This window comes from Rutidosis leptorrhynchoides, chromosome 7, assembly GCF_046630445.1.
Source record: "Rutidosis leptorrhynchoides isolate AG116_Rl617_1_P2 chromosome 7, CSIRO_AGI_Rlap_v1, whole genome shotgun sequence".
NCBI classification, from domain to species: Eukaryota; Viridiplantae; Streptophyta; class Magnoliopsida; order Asterales; family Asteraceae; genus Rutidosis; species Rutidosis leptorrhynchoides.
The window spans coordinates 165,957,921-165,963,947 of record NC_092339.1 but is presented as its reverse complement, the minus strand read 5'-3'; positions in this window follow the sequence as shown (position 1 = coordinate 165,963,947).

The window sequence follows — 6,027 nt, the reverse complement described above, 5'->3', positions numbered from 1 at the left end:
GGAAGCTTCTAATTATCACCTGAGAATAGACATGTTTAAAACGTCAACATAAAGTTGGTGAGATATAGGTTTAATGCCGGCAGCGATATAAATATAGACCACAAGATTTCATATATAAACATTTTAATAAAAATATTCTAAGTGGTTGAGCACTTGGTAACCATACTTAACATTTAATCACGTCGCATATTCCCTTTATTATGAAATCTTACTACACCGTACCAAGTGTAGTCACAAAACGAAGTACTGTGCAACCGTTGAATACTGGTCGTCCAGTCCGGTTGGGGTTGTCAGGCCCGATAGATCTATCAACAGGATTCGCGTTTACAATACCGCTGTAAATAACAGTTACCAAGCTACAGGGAAGTATGCCAGTGGTACAACTCAACGTAGAATATATTTTTCAGTTACTTGTGTCCATAACGTAAAACATAAAATACATGTATTCTCATCCCGAAATACTTAGAGTTTAAAAGTGGGACTATATACTCACTTTTGTCTTGAAGATATGTAATTTCGACTTGGTCTCCGATTGATATCACGAACCTATCCATATATAGTTTATCAATATATTTCTATTTTAAACAATCGTCACATATATATACTTTTTATACTTTTAATAGTTTTAATAATTTCTTAGTCCGTAGTTAGCAGTCCGATGTTAGTAATTCAATTTTAATGGTTCATTTTTAGGTGTTTAATAAACCCCCAATGAAATAAATAAAAACCCCCATCGTATATGTATTGGTCGAGATTAATCTTGACCCACGGTACCGGTGTTGTCAAATGACGTGTTGCGTACATAAAGTACCGGTGTTGTCAAATGACGTGTTGCGTACAATCATGGGATCTTATGATTAATCTTCTCGTATTGTTTACGGGTAATCCTGAACCATATAAAATTAAATTATGAGTACATATATATAAAATATCATGTTATTTTAAAAAGATGTGATTTATTTAATTTTCTCCAATTATTTTCGTAGCTAAACTAGTCTTAGATATCCGATCTCGTTTTGGTCATAGTTTCTTCGTTACAACTCCGTTTTCGTTGATTCAACTTGCCACTTCCTTGGATCGAGTCCCTCTTTAAAACTATGAACTGTAAATACCTTAGTTTGTATTCGAAATCACAGGTCATAGGTCAAACTTTAGTGAAACTTATGGAGTTGATCATTTTCCATCATGTAAACAACCTTAAATGATTATTTTTCTAAAAATACATATACTTTGAGTTAAATCATGAAATTTTTATGTGTTAACATATTCATAGTAAATATCAATTTTCCAGAAAATAAGCCTCCAATTCAAAGTTCAAAATAGTTTTTAATTATCCAACCCAAAACAGCCCCCGGTTACACTCCGACACCGTAGATTCAGTTTTAAGGTGTTCTTTGAAAAACCAAGTTATACCTTGTTAAATTAGCATATATTTAAGTTATATTACAGGTCTTGAAGTATTTTAAAAGTTAAGTTAGAAGGATCTATTTAGTTTGCAAACAAGTTTGAAAACATTCAAACTATGTTCTTGTTGTTAAAATTTTATACCATAAAATAAGATAGCTATATATATATGAATCGAATAAGGTTATGAACAAAGTTACTACCTCAAGTTACTTGGACAAGATTGCTGTAAAAGAGGAGTAAGAACCTAGAACCAAAAGAGTGATGGAATTGGATGAAAGATTGGAAGTAAACTTGTGTTCTTGAAAGGATTCTTGAAGTGTTTTTGTAAGGTTTTCTTATGAGATTTAAGTGTTGTTTTTGAAGCTAAATGATGGAGAAAATGCTTGGAGATGATCAAGTATGAAGTTAAGAGTATTTTGAGAGAGAAATGAGAGTGTAAGTATGAGAAAATGGGGTAAAGAAATGGTGTGCATGCATAAAAACGTTTTTAGGTTATAAAGGAAAAAAAAGATACCTAACTTTGTTTTCTTGCTAAATAATTCATGCTACTTGACAAATGGTTGGTTCCACATGTTTCTTAATCATTTAAGGCTGCTAAGGAGCAGATTTTTATTGGTATATACCAATAGTAAATACATCTAGAAGCTGCGTATGATACGGGTACATATACCCTAGGTATACGTATAGAAATCTTTGAGAAAATGGAACGAGGATTCAAATATAGCTATCTTTTGTAAATATACTTATATTGTTTTATGTATTTAAGTCTTTAAAAGTGATTAAATACATTACTTATACGATATATGTATAAACATTATAGGTCATAAGTATTTATGTCAAATAACGTTACGTATGGTTATCGTTTTGAAAACTTAAGTTAGTAGTTTCAAAATATACTTATAACTTATTGTTATTAATACAAAATGAGATATTAAAACATTCTTAGATCATGTTAAATATGTATATATACATATATATACACAAACGTATAATTATCATATATTGTAAAGTTCGTGATATCATCGGTCAAACTAGACGGTCAAACGTTGTGTAAAACTCTTTTCGAAAACATAAGTCTCAACAATTTGGATTGCTTATCATGTTGGTAAGGTTTAATTTATATAAATATTAATCTTATAAGTATAGAACGATCGAAAAAGTGCGGGTCATTACATATACTTATTAGTTGTTGCATGCATTTTTCCTCTCCCAACACATACATTCAATATAGCATTTGAACTTGCAAAAATACTCTCTCTTCTCCCTTTTCTTTTGGCCAAAAATTGAGAGGTTCCACAAGGGGTTTTGGTTGATTTTGCAAGTGTTCTAAGTATACTAAATCCTAACCAAGAAGAAGGGTGTTGATTCTAAAGTTTGTGGGTATTATCTCTTGAGGTTTCAAGTTAGAAACTAGCTTCACTTCATCATCATCTTCTTGCTACTTCAACCTCCTTTTAGGAGAAGGTATAAAACTCTTACTAGCTCTATTTACATTTTAGTGTATTTTCAAGACTAGATCTATGAAATGGAATACATTTTAATTGGTTAAAATACACATGCAAAACTCAAAAATTGCTTCCGCTTGCTATATACATATACACGAATTCATATACATACAAATATGGTTTTGTGACTTTGTTTACATGTGGTATTCCATCAATATGTATACATATAACTGTTGATGTAGAAATGTTGCGAGATTCAAGATACAGATTTGCTGATTCTCGGCAATTGGTATGGTAATTCTCGTTACAAGATGTAGATGAGTATATGACAGGGTTTCGATGAATGTAATGATTTTTCAGAAAGTAAAAGATTAATGGAGTTGCTGGTAAGTTTACTGCTAATATGGTGGATTATAAACGGTTTCTTGGCAAAAATAATGAAGGCAAACTTATATATCAAAGTTATAATAAGACTTATTTGAATGAAAGTTCGAAGTTGATTTGCTGGAGCTGTGACAAAATTGGCTAATTTTAAAAAGAATTGCAATGTTATTTTCGGTAATAGCAATGCCAAAGGAGCTAGCACAGATACGTGTTAAACATTTATTCAGGTTCTGAGTGTTTTCAGGTGCATAACTATATGCATCAATCATTTCTCCCGTAGATGAAGTGAGGTAGGTTCATCCTCTAGATTGAGGTATTTTCAAGAATCATGAAAGGTTTGATCGCAGATTGGAATCGTCAAGATACAAATGAGGTTTAAGATGAAGTCAAGTGGCAAACTTGAAGAAATGTTTAGTTTCATATGTTATATTCAATATTTTAATTCATTTTAATTGTCCAATATTGGTAGTCCACAGTTGGTAGTCCACAGTTATTAATTCAATAATTCATATATAATATTCGAATTAATTAATACGTATCGTGACCCATTGTATACATGTCTCAGACTCGATCACAACTCAAAGTATATATATTATTGTAGAATCAACCTCAACCCTGTATGAAATGTCCCGTTCTTATTGATTAAAAACGTTCCATATTAATTGATTTCGTTGCGAGGTTTTGACCTCTATATGAGACGTTTTTCAAAGACTGCATTCATTTTTAAAACAAACCATAACCTTTATTTCATAAATAAAGGTTTAAAAAGCTTTACGTAGATTATCAAATAATGATAATCTAAAATATCCTGTTTACACACGACCATTACATAATGGTTTACAATACAAATATGTTACATCGAAATCAGTTTCTTGAATGCAGTTTTTACACAATATCATACAAACATGGACTCCAAATCTTGTCCTTATTTTAGTATGCAACAGCGGAAGCTCTTAATATTCACCTGAGAATAAACATGCTTTAAACGTCAACAAAAATGTTGGTGAGTTATAGGTTTAACCTATATATATCAAATCGTAACAATAGACCACAAGATTTCATATTTCAAAACACATCTCATACATAGCGATAAAAATCATTCATATGGTGAACACCTGGTAACCGACATTAACAAGATGCATATATAAGAATATCCCCATCATTCCGGGACACCCTTCGGATATGATATAAATTTCGAAGTACTAAAGCATCCGGTACTTTGGATGGGGTTTGTTAGGCCCAATAGATCTATCTTTAGGATTCGCGTCAATTAGGGTGTCTGTTCCCTAATTCTTAGATTACCAGACTTAATAAAAAGGGGCATATTCGATTTCGATAATTCAACCATAGAATGTAGTTTCACGTACTTGTGTCTATTTTGTAAACCATTTATAAAACCTGCATGTATTCTCATCCCAAAAATATTAGATTTTAAAAGTGGGACTATAACTCACTTTCACAGATTTTTACTTCGTCGAGAAGTAACACTTGACCACTGTTGATTCACGAACCTATAACAATATATACATATATATTAAAGTATGTTCAAAATATATTTACAACACTTTTAATATATTTTGATGTTTTAAGTTTATTAAGTCAGCTGTCCTCGTTAGTAACCTACAACTAGTTGTCCACAGTTAGATGTACAGAAATAAATCGATATATATTATCTTGAATCAATCCACGACCCAGTGTATACGTATCTCAGTATTGATCACAACTCAAACTATATATATATTTTGGAATCAACCTCAACCCTGTATAGCTAACTCCGACATTCACATATAGAGTGTCTATGGTTGTTCCGAAATATATATAGATGTGTCGACATGATAGGTCAAAACATTATATACGTGTATATGGTATCTCAAGATTACATAATATACAATACAAGTTGATTAAGTTATGGTTGGAATAGATTTGTTACCAATTTTCACGTAGCTAAAATGAGAAAAATTATCCAATCTTGTTTTACCCATAACTTCTTCATTTTAAATCCGTTTTGAGTGAATCAAATTGCTATGGTTTCATATTGAACTCTATTTTATGAATCTAAACAGAAAAAGTATAGGTTTATAGTCGGAAAAATAAGTTACAAGTCGTTTTTGTAAAGGTAGTCATTTCAGTCGAAAGAACGACGTCTAGATGACCATTTTAGAAAACATACTTCCACTTTGAGTTTAACCATAATTTTTGGATATAGTTTCATGTTCATAATAAAAATCATTTTCTCAGAATAACAACTTTTAAATCAAAGTTTATCATAGTTTTTAATTAACTAACCCAAAACAGCCCGCGGTGTTACTACGACGGCGTAAATCCGGTTTTACAGTGTTTTTCGAGTTTCCAGGTTTTAAATCATTAAGTTAGCATATCATATAGATATAGAACATGTGTTTAGTTAATTTTAAAAGTCAATTTAGAAGGATTAACTTTTGTTTACGAACAAGTTTAGAATTAACTAAACTATGTTCTAGTGATTACGAGTTTAAACCTTCGAATAAGATAGTTTTATATATATGAATCGAATGATGTTATGAATATCATTACTACCTCAAGTTTAGTAGGTAAACCTACTGGAAGTGAAAAGAAATTATTTAGCTTCAAAGGATCTTGGACGGCTTGAAAGTTCTTGAAGTAGGATCATGACACAAAAACAAGTTCAAGTAAGATTTTTACTCGAATTAAGATAGTTTATAGTTATAGAAATTGAATCAAAGTTTGAATATGAATATTACCTTGAATAAGAAAGATAACCTACTGTATATAACAAAGGTTTCTTGATCTT